Source organism: Saccopteryx bilineata, chromosome 5 (genome assembly GCF_036850765.1).
Source record: "Saccopteryx bilineata isolate mSacBil1 chromosome 5, mSacBil1_pri_phased_curated, whole genome shotgun sequence".
Taxonomy (NCBI): Eukaryota; Metazoa; Chordata; class Mammalia; order Chiroptera; family Emballonuridae; genus Saccopteryx; species Saccopteryx bilineata.
Window position 1 is genome coordinate 55,612,654 of NC_089494.1, and position 15,069 is coordinate 55,627,722.

At 37.8% G+C, this 15,069-nt stretch overlaps 1 pseudogene; it reads left to right on the forward strand.

The window, feature by feature from the left end:
* The first annotated feature begins 1,342 nt into the window (after window positions 1–1,342).
* On the forward strand, window positions 1,343–1,641 carry LOC136338455 (large ribosomal subunit protein eL42-like; annotated as a pseudogene).
* The last annotated feature ends 13,428 nt before the right edge of the window (window positions 1,642–15,069 follow it).

A 15,069-nucleotide genomic window follows, 5' to 3' on the forward strand; every position in this document is an offset into this window, starting at 1 on the left:
CTATTGGGAGGAGAAAGCTGGAGAGGCAGGAGAACCTGCAGAAGGTGCTGAAGATATTGGGTCAGGTGAATCAGGATTGCCTAAGGAACATGCAGAAGATGCTGGAGATGATTCTACCTGTACTACAGGTGTTTCATCTTGAGAAACCACTGATGTAGAGGGTACAGGATCTGTTGCAGGCCTCTCTACCTCTTTAAATAATTGTTTCAGGCTAGTCTGGATGTTTGATAACTACTTCTCTTCCAAAATCTGCCTACAGCATTGCAAGGCATCTGTAACAGCTCTGTAGAGCTTCCTGAATCTGTCATCACCAGAGTCGTAAGCCTGAAATTTTGCTAACCCCTCTCTACCATAGAAAAACCTCTGCCAAGCCTTTAGTAGAAAAATCTCTTGGGTTATGAGGTTTCTATCTCTTCCTCTTCAATCAGCTGCTTCTCCAGCTGAATGAGGTCCTCAGAAGATAGTACCTCTCCATGTGATGCCAGTAGCTCTGTGACATCCATTGTGATGGCTTTCCTCTTCTTCAGAGCGCTACCATCTGAAGACTCTGACTTTCATTTAGGAGCCATAATAAAGGCCAACAAGTGTCCAAACTAAGCAACACAAACAGAACACTTGCACTTTTAACAGTCCAAAATGGCATAGGAAAGTGTACTAGGGGACACCAACTCCCTCACTCAAACGCCACATTGCATATTCTTCTACTGCACACAACCAAACTAGTTCATCCATGTAGCCCCTAAGTATGATGCTAAGGGCATAAGCCGAAACACTCACGTCTCAATTTCTTAAAGTTTTTATGGGAGTGAGCCTCATAAACTCAAAACATCACATGTCAATACCGTCATAACCTGAGGAACCCTATACTTTTATTGATCAATGTCACCCCATTAAATATAATTTTCTAAATAAAAATTTTAAAATAAAGAAATAAAAGTAAAGCAAAGGAAATACTCTTTAACATGCAGGTTCCCAAGTCAAAAGCCCAAGAGTTTCACTCTCCAACCTAAAAGTAGTCCAGTATCTGCATTTCATTGGGCACTCTAGAGGATTAGGAAGTAGCATATATGCAAAGAATATTTTAAGACGTTAATTCCCATCTCTTTACTAAGGGTTACTGGTATTAAAGCTGTACTCACCCTCAATTCTCCAGCCGCTTGATTTGAATATTACATATTCATATATTACTTTCAGAAAACATAATGTAAGGAAGCTTGAACAAGACAGGAACCAATTTGTGTTGTGACTGGTAGTCCCTACTAGCCTATCTCCAATCCTTTCTACCTCTGACCCCAGAAAAAGAAATGGACCACCTTTCCATGATGACAGCATTCTTGTAAACATGGTGAATGTTCCTAAAACCAGCCGGACTCTTTGTAAGAAGTGTGGCATCAAGCCCACAAAGTAACAGTACAAGAAGGGCATGGATCCTCTGTATGTGCAAGGAAAGTGGCATTATGATAGGGAGCAGAGTGGCTATGGTGGGCAGACTAAGCCGATTTTCCACAAAAAGGTTAAAACTACAAAGAAGGCTGTGTGAGGCTTAAAGGCATTGAACCCAAATGCAGATCTAAGAGAATGCTGGCTATTAAGAGATGTAAGCATTCTGAACTGGGAAGGGGCCAAGGGATCCAGTTCTAAGATTAATATAAATATTTTGTTTTATTATGTGATAATAAAATATTGAGGATATGGTCACTTCAAAAACAAAAGAAAGAAGCTAACCAAGATAGGACTTTTTCAATATTAAAAATATTCAAGAATTTTTCATCAATATATAAATATATGCAATAAAAGTTACTACTCTCTCCTGTATAAAAATGACCCTGAAGCAGGAGCAGGCTTCAGCCACCATCAGTACAAAAAAAGCTCAAATTTTAGTCAGTCTCTCTGGCTAAACAGTACATTGGTGAAGGCCTCAAGACATATGGCTCTGAAATGTATTTCTGAGGATCAGTTTTAATAATCTCAGAACTGTTTTGGCTCTAATCTACCAAACAAATTAAGCAAGGTCTGACTTCATGCAGGGGCTTTTTGGGTGAAGTTATTACAAGTTGTGAGCAGTGATTTTACTGTGGACGCAGGTCCCTTCAATCAGATTCCTCTAAAGAAAGTTCAACACTGGGAATAAGCACATTTAAATGAGCATTTTGGCACATCAGATAATAAAGAGGAAACAGGGGTCAATTATGTAAGTAAGAGTGAGTGTCTGTGTGTGTGTGTGTGTGTGAACACTGAGCATTACAAACTCCTCTGATAAATAAGTAACCTGGCTATGGCACTAAGAAGCTATACATATTACTTCAGCAATTACCTTAACAATGCTGCCTACTATTACTATTCTTATTCAATATAGTATTTAAAGTCCTAACGAGAGGATTCAAGCAAGAAATAAAAGACATCCAAATTGAAAAGGAAGAAGGAAAACTATTTGCAGATGATATGATTTTAATTGTAGAAAATTCTAAAGACTCAACCAAAAACACTGTTGGAACTAATCCACAAATCCTGTATAGTTGTAGGATATAAAATCAACATACAGAAATCAGTTATGTTTCTATATTGTAATAATGAAATATCTGAAAAAGAAATAAAGAAAATAATCAATAGCATCAAGAACAATAATATACTTAGGAATAAACTTATCCAAGGAAGTGAAAGATCTGTACAATTAAAAACTACAAGATTTTGATGAAAGAAATTGAAGGCACAAATAGAGAGATATCTCATGTTTGTGAATTGGAAGAAGTTAGACTTTTATTTTTCACATACAAAAAAGAATTATAGTTGGCCCTTGAACAACATAAGTTGGAACTACATTTGTCTATTTATACACAATTTTTTTTTCAAAAAGTACAGTAAATGTATTTTCCCTTCCTTATAATTTTTAAAAGATTTTATTTATTGATTTTAGAGAGAGAGATGGGGGAGAGTAGGAAGCATCAACTTGTAGTGCTTCTCCTATGTGCCTTGACCAGGCAAGCCCAGGGTTTTGAACCAGCAACTTCAGCATTCCAGGTCCATGCTTTACCACTGCGCCACCACAGATCAGGCATGATGTTTTAATAACATTTTATTTTTCTCTAGCTTACTTTATTGTAAGAATACAGTATAGAATACATATAACATACAAACATTGTAATGGATGACTTATGTTATTGAGAAACAGTAGGTTATTAGTAGCCTTGGGGGAGTAAAAGTTAAATGCAGATTTTGAACTGCATAGGAGGTTAACACTCTAAGCCCCACATTTTTCAAGGGTCAACTGATGATTCAATAATGGCCAAGACTCTTCCTCTATGGCTTTAAATTTTATTTTTTTCAAAAAAATATCAACCTAAACTTTACAGTTTGTAGGTGAAATAGACAAATGAGATATTTTAAATAATACTGAAAGGCAATCTGTATTTGAATGAAACGCAAAAGCATCAGAGAAGGCATCTTTTGCTCTCATCTTCACATCTGAAAGCATCCCGTTCTTTTCATTCACAAGGTTTAGCAGACTGGTTAGCCATTTTCCTCCTCATCTGGGCACACTAGATTGTATTTTCTGGCCTCCCCTTAAAGTTATACATGACTATGTGACTGAATTCTGAATAGAATGTGGGCAGAAGTGAGGTTCACTATTTTAAAGCCAGGCTCACAAAATCCTTCCACACACTACCCTCCACTTGTTTTCCCCTCTATTCCAGCTAAGCAGACAAAATACGATGGAATCACAAGATGGAAGAAAATCGTATCCCTGAGTTGATGCCCATGAAAAGCTACCCAGATTGCTACCTAATAAGAAACAACCATGTTAAGCTGTAGAATGAGCAAAAGAATAAACTCTTTATCGTGTAATTCCCTAAAATGCCGAGTTTTTAAAATATGAGCATTTATGTACCTAATATTTATCTCAATTGTCAGCACATGTATTATTTATTTACTTACATATCTCTCTAGAAAGAAGCTCCTTAGAGGCTGAAACTATGCCTGATCTTGCTTACCAGCCAGTCTCCTGGCACACTGTGCAGTAAATAGCAGGCTCTCAGTAAATCCTATTGAATGTATGAGTACAGGAAACCATGCATGACAGGTACAAGTTAATAAATGCTTATTGAATTGAAGCATGGAAGCAGAGAAAGATATCCAAAAGTACAATTTAAAACCTACATTGCATTTCTTATTTTGTCTTTGTTCTTCTGATCCAAAACATTTCAAAATACTTAGAAGCGAATCTTGGTGGATAAGTGCTTGAATGAATTCAATCCTATTATGGCTACCTAACAAAGCCACATCATATTTCTGTCCTTGGACCATTTATGTAACTCTTTCTTTCTATGCTGAACGGGGTTATATTGCTATATGATATGTTCTAAGTCAACCCACATTGTACCTGTATTGGCACCATTCGACTGCTATGCTAATTTTGCCTAATTTGTCTTAATTCCCAATAGCTTTCTTGCAGCCAGACAGCTTTAGAAGCTGGCCTAGAACAACTTGCATCATTAATTGAGCCCCTGTGTAGATCATATATGATTGACAACCCCAGAACAAAATAATGAAAAGTAATCCTTCTTTGTCTTCTCTGGTGGTAAAGCCAAATCAATGCCAAAAGGCATCTTTACATGTCATTGTACTCACTGTCAGTTTAGTGGCAAAATTGACAATCATAACAGGTTTAGGAGAAGCAGTATGGTGCTTAAAGTATGTGTGCTGCCAAGACAACAGTGTATATTATATCTGTTACCTGGGATACATACCTAAAACATCCAACAAATAAGATACACAGTTTAGTGTTTGAGAAAAGCCAGGGACATTCTTAGCAAGCAAAAAGTTCAGAAAAGTTGAGGAGGAACTGTCTTACAAGACAAGCACAATCTAAGTAGTCACAGAAGGAATAGATGCCCAGGCACTAGCTAAATATCAGATCCAAACATCAAATTTTCATAAGGAGGAATACATACACATTTTTTACTTTTTGGCTCAGTGGTAATCTGCTCTAGACAGTTCTTGCTCAGCAGGACAGCATGAGGTAAAGGAATAGTGTGACCACAGATAATACCAGCAATTTCCATTGACCTGTAAAGGCCATGTATACATATAAATAATTTTGGGGTTTTTTCAAGATTATTTTTTCTACAATATCTTGTTTTGTGCATGATATGGTGGATTAAAGAGAGCCACTAATTCTGAGATATCATTCTCATCAAGGGTAGAAGTCTTTTTACCCTCTCATTCCATCTGGACTGGCTTATGACTATTCTGACCAATGGTGTACAATGGAAGTGATGGTATTCCGGCCCCAGATATGACCTTTACAAAGACTGGCAACTTCCACTTTGGTCTCTTGGAGACCTAAGCTCCATGTCAGAAGTTTGACAAACTTATTGGAGAGACAACATGAAGAAGTCTCACAATGATACAGAGAAAAAGAGAGCTCAGTTGAGCCTGGCCTTCTAGCTGTCACCATCAAAACACCAGGCTGAGAGTGAAATGGTATTATTTCCTCTGACTGTCCAAGATTCCAGCTGGAGAGTACCAAGGGATGCCATTGATACTATATGAAGCAGATGAATCATCTGGGCACACAAAATTTTATTTCTATAAAATAAAGGTACTAAGTTTGAGGGAATTTTTTAATACAGAAATACAATATATACTGAAATACGTGGACATCAAATGCAAAGATTTGGTGGTGTGGCTTTTACACGAATTTAGGATCTACTGTATAGGTCAGGGGTCCCCAAACTTTTTACACAGGGGGCCAGTTCACTGTCCCTCAGACCGTTGGAGGGCCGGACTATAAAAAAAACTATGAACAAATCCCCATGCACACTGCACATATCTTATTTTAAAGTAAAAAAACGGGAACAAATACAATATTTAAAATAAAGAACAAGTAAATTTAAATCAACAAACTGACCAGTATTTCAATGGGAACTATGCTCCTCTCACTGACCACCAATGAAAGAGATGCCTCTTCCAGAAGTGCTGCAAGGGCCGGATAAATGGCCTCAGGGGGCCGCATGTGGCCCACGGGCCATAGTTTGGGGACCCCTGGTATAGGTAGATGATCAAACAACAAAATGATTTCATGAGAAAGACTTGGTAAAGAATCTAGGGAGACAGTTACCGGCTGCCCAGGTAGGACACCTCAGAGCTGGCCTACCAGAATTAGAGTCCCCCTAACGTTCAGCTCAGTCACCATTTCTTAGGTTCTGCTGACTAGCCTAGGGATTTTCTTCCAAAAGCCATAAAATTAAATTAGAATACACTGCTTAAGTGTAATGACTTCCCACTGTTTATGTGGGTTATCATTTACAACCAACTGGCATTTAATCAAACCACTATTTTGATTTCAGGACCAGAGGCCAAACATTGTGGTTTTTCTCTATCTCCCTATTGAGTCAAGCAGCTTCATCCAAGCTGTGAAGGGATATCAAATTGTTTATGAAAAATCAGTATGCAGTATTTTTTTTTTTACAGAGACAGAGAGAGAGTCAGAGAGAGGGATAGATAAGGACAGACAGACAGGAATAGAGAGATGAGAAGCATCAATCATTAGTTTTTTGTTGCACACTGCAGCATCTTAATTGTTCATTGATTGCTTTCTCATACATGCCTTGACCACGGGCCTTCAGCAGACTGAGTAACCCCTTGCTCGTGCCAGCGACCTTGGGCTCAAGCTGGTGAGCTTTTTTTTGCTCAAACCAGATGAGCCCTCACTCAAGCTGGCGACCTCAGGGTCTAGAACCTGGGTCTTCTGCATCCCAGTCCGATGCTCTATCCATTGTGCCACCGCCCGGTCAGGCAAGTATGCAGTATTGTTTCAAACATATTTATGATTTCACACCAACTTAGGAAGGATTTAGTTCATTTTGTTGTTTGACATATAATTTTACGTTTATATATAATAATGTTAAAATCTCCTGGAGAAAAAAATAAGAATGAAAGGAACTTGATCACATTCTTATAAAAATTAATCTGTGAGACTACATTTTCCAAATTCTGACCCTGCATAGAATTGGAAGTATGTAGAATAGGCACATTATTGCTCAACCCAAGTGAAAAAAATCTGTCTTACTAGAAGCTTTCCATATCTGCAAACTTGTCTGGGCCATTCTCTCTGCCTAGAATGCCCATCCCTCCTTACTTCCTTCTTTCTGCCTCTTGAAATCTTTAAATACTATGTCTTTAATGGCCAGCCATGGGTCTGTTTGCTTTAAGTGCCTCCCTCTAATTCCAAGAAACATTTGATCTTTCCATGCAGGCCCTGCCCTCCTCACACAGACCTCAAATATCCACGTGGCTACAGGAAAATAAACAAAACGCAATTTGTTTTAAACCAATCAAAATCAGTTTCTATCACCACTTGCAACCACATTATTCCAGATTTATTCCTTTTTGTAGCTTTTCCTGTCTCATTAAACCAGCAACTTTTTACCTCTGAATATTTATGGTAATGTGTTCATTCCAGCTTTAAAAATTTAATTTTGCCTGACCTGTGGTGGGGCAGTGGATAAAGCATCAACCTGGAACGCTGAGGTCACCAGTTTGAAACCCTGGGTTTGCCTGGTCAAGGCACATACAGGAAGCAACTACTATGTGTGGATGCTTCTTGCTTTTCTCCATTCCCCTCCCTTCTCTAAAAACCTGTAAATAAAACCTATAAAAAATATTTATTTCAAATTAACTGATAATAAATTAGGTGCTCCTTGCAGCAAGTACCTCCTAAAGACTGTGTACTCTCCCTAAGACCAAATATCGTGTCTTCCTTGCATATAGTAGGTATTCACTTAGCATATCATGTTAAATAATGCAGTATCTGTCAAAATGTTAAACGAACTGCAGAAGATCTTCTCTTCCCTTGGCACACTGTAATGACAGTGGAAATGCAAACTTGGTAATATATAAGTTGGTTTCTATGAAAATCATATATGTAATCCTCTCCTGCCAGAGTCCTTTGGTTGTACTAATACTGGGGAAAAGGGAACATCTCTGCCGTTTGAATAACTGTTTAGTTATTATTAGTTTGCAGTATCTGTGTTATTTGAGCCATGGCATAACCAGTTTCATCTCATATGCTGTATGATGACAAGGTGTATTGATTAATTTATTTAAAAAAATTCATTGGCTTCAAAACTTCCTAAGATATTATAAGACAAAATTTTTCAAAATATGTAAATCTTCATGGCGATTAGGTAAATCATTAAAAACAAGTACCTTAAATAGGGCATTATACGTATTTGGGCAATCTTTGTTCAGGGAAGCATACATTTTATTTTATATGTGTTGGTAGCTTGCATGGTCATGTCACAGCTGTTGGAAATTACAGGTTTTCAGTAGCAAGCATCAGCCATCACTGTAATTATTATTATTTTATCAAATACCATCGTAGGGAGTGTTTTAGGCTGACAAAAGATTTCTAGGTCTTTGTTTATTCACTGTGCCATACAGTCTGCCCTCCACACGGGCTGAGTTAAAGTTCTCTTACTCCTGATTTAAAACTTATTACTAGAGAAAGCAAATGTTCCCATATTTAACATAAAGTTAGGTTGGTATTTGGCTGGAGAGAACACTAGTCTGGGATGGTAAATAAAAGAAAGCATAACCTGAGAAGCCTTATTCAGTAGGCTTTCGGCAATATTCCCAAAGAGGAACAGAACACTACCATTCAATGCCAAAGAATAAGAAGTAAGGCAACAGGCCATTGTCAAGCTAAGTGATTTTACCACCTCAGATATAAGAGCAGCAACTCAAGGAGTCAAGCTCTCAAAGGAGACAGCAAGCACAGCAAAGGCTCCACCCAGCGCTGTGCCCAGGTGCTTCACCTTGGCGCACAATATTACTCGCATGCAGTCTCTCAAGGCACACAGGGACCTTTTTCTTCCATTAAACTCTTCAGTGAACAGTGTGTGTTGAAACAGTGTTGGCAAAAGCAGAGAGCTCAGTAACCCAGTGCCTAGGAAGAACGAGGTGGAGGGTAAAACTCTTAGCTGCAGAAAACAGCTGGTGGGCAAAGCACCAGTTAGCTGGGGGCTGGGGCTGGGGCTGGGGCTGGAGTGCCATTTCTAACAGTCTAGGTTACAGCCACTGACACCGGAAAACATTTAAAACTATGTGCTATACATTCATAGCACGCACACTTTTAGTGCTCAACTATACCAGGGCAGGGCAGAGCAGGGGGATGCTAGAGGTTTCACTTCTCGGGGTATCATGCAGAAAAAAAGAGATGCTCTAATACTGCTCAATGAATAAAACAGAAAAACAAAGTTCTAAAGTCCTTAGTATATATATATTTTGCAAAGAAACTTTAAATATTTCTATTTATGACACGAAGCCCCTCTCAGGAGCCAATGCTATAGGATAAGAATAGTATCATCCCTAAAAGGCTTAGAATGGTATACTCTTTTATTATTTATTTATTTATTTATTTGGTATACTATTTATTTATTCATTTATTAAGTGAGAGGTGGGAAGGCAGAGAAACAGACTCCTACATGCACCCCAACCAGGAACCCTCCTGTAATCCCCCTGTCCCCCTATGGGGTGATGCTTTGCCCATCTGGGACCATTGCTCTCTTGCTCAGCAACCAAGCTATTTTAGTGCCTGAATCGAGGCCATGGTGCCATCCTCAGCCCCTGGGGCCAACTTGCTTGAAGGAGCCACGACCACTGGAGGGGAGAAAGAGAGAGGGGAGAAAGAGAGAGGAGAGAAAGAGAGAGGAGAGAGAGAAAGAGAGAGAGAGAGAGAGAGAGAGAGAGAAAGAGAGAGAGAAGGGGGAGGGATGGAGAAACAGATGGTCGCTTCTCCCGTGTGCCCTGAACATGAATCCAACAGGGACTTCCACACTCTAGGCCAATGCTCTACTGATGAGCCCACTGGCCAGGGCTAGTTTAGTTTTATAATATAAAGTTGTAGGTCATCATTTGGCTCCTAAAACCTAAAGCTCATGAATATTAACAAGACAAGTTACAGTCCTGATATGATCTTTTGAAATGTGAATCACCTTTCCACGATTTCCATTTCAATTTGGTATATTTTTCTAGTATACCTCAAAAGAGCTTTAGTACTAAAGTTTTTATTTGTATACTTAACAGAGCACTAGAGAATAAATAATCCATTTATATGCTAAAATGCCATGATATATTTGCTAAAGCTTACATATCATTAGTTTTGTTACAATATAATATACAGCATTACCTGTCAAGCTTATGTTTGTGATTATTGTTTGTTCCTTTTAAGAGCTTCCACTTAACACTATTATTATACTCAAAAAGTTCTACTTGAGGCTTAGTTATTACATGAACCAAAGCTGGGCCTACTTAGGAATCACATACTTGCCCTCAGTTAAAAAAGATAGGTCTCAGGAAATCACAGTTTAACTCCATTAGTCCTAAGAAAATAGAAAAAGAGTCCAATTTGGGTCACTGGTCTCTCTGCTCAGTGTTAAACTGAAGGGCTATTCTACAAGGTCATACTTAAACGTTTAACCCAAATTTTCTCCTCCTATTTTCACAGTGCAGTAGTCTCACCACTGATTTCCCCTGCAAAGTAACCTGTTGACATTTCTCCAAATGATTGTATTCTAAAATGAGCAGTTTTCCCCTTTTTAACTTAAAAATCTCTTAAAAGGCTTCGAAGAGTAAGCTCTACCTATCACAAAAGTAGATATCGATAGCATTCTCTTGGTTTCTGAAAAAAATATTCTAGCAAATAGGAAATGCACCCAAATTTCTAAAAAGTATAAAGAAAGAAAGGAATGGGGGACATTGACACCTTTAAAAGTAAAAACCGAGATATAGAAATGATTCAAAGAAAAGAATAGTATAAGCTTTAAAGATATTGAGGTCAGAAATGGGGAGTTAAGCTACATATTACTCAATTTATATAAATAAAGATGCAGCAAATATCCAAAGTGCCTCAAGATATAAAATTGTTATTGTTGAGAGTTTGATGAGATTTCAACTCTGTGAAGAGGAATTGCAAAAGCAATTTGTTATATCAAGGTAAATCTGAAATAAGTGCTCAAATTTGCCCAGAGGACTAGAAACAAAAGTCAGATTCTTTCTCTTTCCCTGCAGTCAGTGGACAGGCACTGTGCAGCATTCTTTCAAACCTCTCTACATATACTTAACTCAGACATTCCTACACAAAAGGTAACATGCCCACATCATGTCTTCCATGGGGTCACCTAGTCACAAGTCTGTGTAGAAACAAGTAATGAAAATACTACCATGTAAGAGAGGTATGAATAGAAGTGCCACTCAGACACCATAAGAAGGTATCACGGAAATGGTTTTTCCCCCCACCAATAATGCTATTTCTTTGAAGAAAAGGGCTTGAGAGAATTTATTTGGGGGCAGTAGGGAAAATCTGGATTGTACAGAATATTAAATGACATTATGAAAGTATTGTTAATTTCCTTAGTTGTGATAAATACTGTAATTATGTACAAGATTGTCCTTATACTTAGGAAATACACACTGAAGTAAACATGGATAAGTTCTAGGAAAACAATAGAAAGCAAGCAAGAAAAAAAGGATAAAGCAAATGTAGCAAAACGTTAAGTTTTCTGAAGATATAACCATTTTCAAAATAAAAATGTCAAGATAGAAATATTGTATAAATAGAAAATATGATAAACTTAGGAGATCTGAATTCTTATAAAAGTTTTATTTATGAGTTAGCTTCTGATTATTTCTTTTAAAGAATATATTAGGTAATTCAGCATAAAACATGATTTCCAGAATATACCTTCCAAACAACCCCTTTAGATTTCAATATTATATGCACTTTTCAATCCATCACTTTAGCCTTTTGGTGGTATATGTGATGAGAGCTGACTGGGAACAGCTCTGAAACCTTGGAGTAGAACTGCAAAACTAATTTGTTATATCAAGTTAAATCTAAGCTGTCACAGAAGGACAGAGATGCTGAAGAGCTGAGAGGCTCAGGGGAGGAGTGTCGTATTGTGAACTGAAGGATGAGTAATTGCACTCTTAGTAAAACTCTAACTAATGGAATATGTACGTATTTTGCTGAATGAAAGGGGATATAGAAGGACCAAGGGATGGAAGAGCACTGGCTCTTAAAGTATTTTTTGTGTTTTAGACACATATGCATTGCTAATTGCATATGCATGGGACAATTAGTGTCTCAAAGTTTTAAGCCTTAGCCTCACCAAATGTTAGGAACACTAGCTTAAAACATGATTCTTAAAAAATCTACAAATGTACTAAGAGTAGATTTTCAAATGGCAGGTTTGTTCTACATAGTGTATCTAGAGTAGAGATGTGAATGGACTGGGTATTTTATCTTATTCATTCATTCCTTCATTCAACAGAGGTTTGAGCTTTAGGCACATTTTATGCATGTATTTCTACTCTTATTTTCTCTTCTCTTCCTAGACACTATTTATGTAGGCCTCCAACATCTTATTTTTTCTTACTTGTAGACAGGACCATTTATCTGTTGATAACTAATAGTAGGAAGTATATCAAAACTTTTTCTCAGTACATATAGAACTTGAAGACACCTCTGGTTCCAAGATGTTGGAATTGCCCAGAATCACCTACAAAATTCTCCAGGGCTAACAAGCCAGTGTGAAATGTTACAAGATGCCAAGAGCTTACGCAAAGATAAGGTTATTCTATGAGACCGCCTAGGACAAACATGAACTGGCAAACTGGAATCAAAGGCCTCAATTTCAGACTTGTTCCTTCAGTTAGTTCTTTCTGTATGCACACAAGGAAAGCAAAGTTTTTTTTATGATAATAATTTCCAGGGGTTGCTGATTTGAGAAGAGACAGGGAAAGATCTTATAATGTGGAAATTCAGCCTGACAAGAAACCTTGCAAGAAATGTCTTGCTTCGAATGGGCTTAACTACAATGGTGCTTACATCCACTATGCAGTAATATCCCAAAGTTAATAATTTTCTAAGATTTTTCAGACCACAGGTCTTTATATTCTCTACATGATTCCTGAATCCCAAGGAAGCCATATTTGCTGAGGACAAAGGGGAATTGGGTAGCAGCAATGCATTTGACTTCAAAGGGAAGGGTAAACATGGGACCATATGTTAATTTTAAATGGTTGACAATTCCTGATAAAGGATGCCTCATGTGGGGAGGCTTAAGCTTCCCCACAACATGGTGGTTAAAGTATAAGCATGTCTCTAAGGAGCCAAGTTGAAGCTGTATCACAGACTGTGACCCAGCTTCAGAAAATACATAGTAACTTACACTCTAATCAAAAACTCCCCTAGATTCAAGAAGGAAATAGAGACCTTTCCCTTTTTAAGAAGGGTATGTGTGATAGGAGATATTGTGGCCAGTTTGAGAAAATACATCCTGCCACACTCTCACAACATGACTTTCAGCAGTAGAATGGTGTGGTAGGTTACCTGTTTTCAACTTGACATCATCCCTGCGCTACCTCCCTCTCTTGCAGAAGAAAAGCTTGAAACCACAGTTATCAGAACTCCTTTTCCTAGTGTCTGGCTTCAAGTCTTCTGCAAGATGTACTTGAAGGAGCCTTGGAAAGAAAATATATAGAAAGCTTTTTCTAGCAGTAGCTGCTGGCCCCAGATGAGATCATCGGTGGCAGCTTCCCTTGGCTTTTGAGACTTTTCCTGAGAAGCAATCACTAGAGATCTTAAGATCATTAGTGGGAGCCTTTGGCCTATGGGGGATGGTCATTATTATTTTTTCAGATAAAACTTATAATCATGATATTAAGTTTTCTTTAAAAACAGGGGTCTTGAATAGGATGCACTTAAACATGTAAATTAATTTGGGGGAGATTTAAGTGTTTGAACTATTGAGCTTTTCCATCAGTAGATGTTTTCTTTTGTGCCTCCTCAAAAAAGTTTTACAATCATTATTACATAAATCCAGACCTTTTTTTATTAATTTTATGGGGTGACATTGATAAATCAGAGTACATATGTTCAAAGAAAAAATCTCCAGGTTATTTTGACATTTGATTATGCTGCATTCCCATCACCCAAAGTCCAGTAGTCTTCCATCACTTTCTAACTGGTTTTTTTTGTGCTCCTCCCCTCACCCAACCCTCTCACTCTCCTCCCCCCCCCCTCACCACCACACTCTTGTCCATGTCTCTGAGTCTCATTTTTATGTCCCACCTATGTATGGAATCATATAGTTCTTAGTTTTTTCTGATTTAGTTATTTCACTCAGTATAATGTTATCAAGGTCCATCCATGTTGTTACAAATGATCCAATGTCATCATATCTTATGGCTGAGTAGTATTCCATAGTATATATGTACCAAAGCTTTTTAATTCACTCGTCCACTGATGGACATTTGGGCTGTTTCCAGATCTTCGCTGTTGTGAACAATGTTGCCATTAACATGGGGGTGCATTTTTCCTTGTGAAACAGTGCTATGGTGTTCTTGGGGTATATTCCTAAAAGTGGGATAGCTGGGTCAAAAGGCAGTTCGATTTTTAATTTTTTGAGGAATCTCCATACTGTTTTCCACAGTGGCTGCATCAGTCTGCATTTCCACCAGCAGTGGAGGAGGGTTCCCTTTTCTCCACATCCTCATCAGCACTTATTCTGTGTTGTTTTGTTGATGAGCGCCATTCTGACTGGTGTGAGGTGATATCTCATTGTGGTTTTAATTTGCATTTTTCTAATGATTAGTGATGTTGAGCATTTTTTTCATATGCCTATTGGCCATCTGTATGTCCTCTTTGAAGAAGTGTCTACTCATTTCTTTTGCCCATTTTTTGATAGGATTGTTTGTCTTCCTGGTGCTGAGTTTTATAAGTTCTTTATAAATTTTGGTTATTAACTCCTTATCAGACGTATTGTCAAATGTATTCTCCCATTGTGTAGTTTGTCTTTTTATTCTGTTCTTATTGTCTTTAGCTGTGCAAAAGCTTTTTAGTTTGATATAGTCCCATTTGTTTATCCTGTCTTTTATTTCATTTTCCCGTGGAGATAAATCGGCAAATAGATTGCTGCGAGAGATGTCAGAAAGCTTACTGCCTATGATTTCTTCTAAGATGCTTATGGTTTCACAGCTTACATTTAAGTCTTTTATCCATTTTGA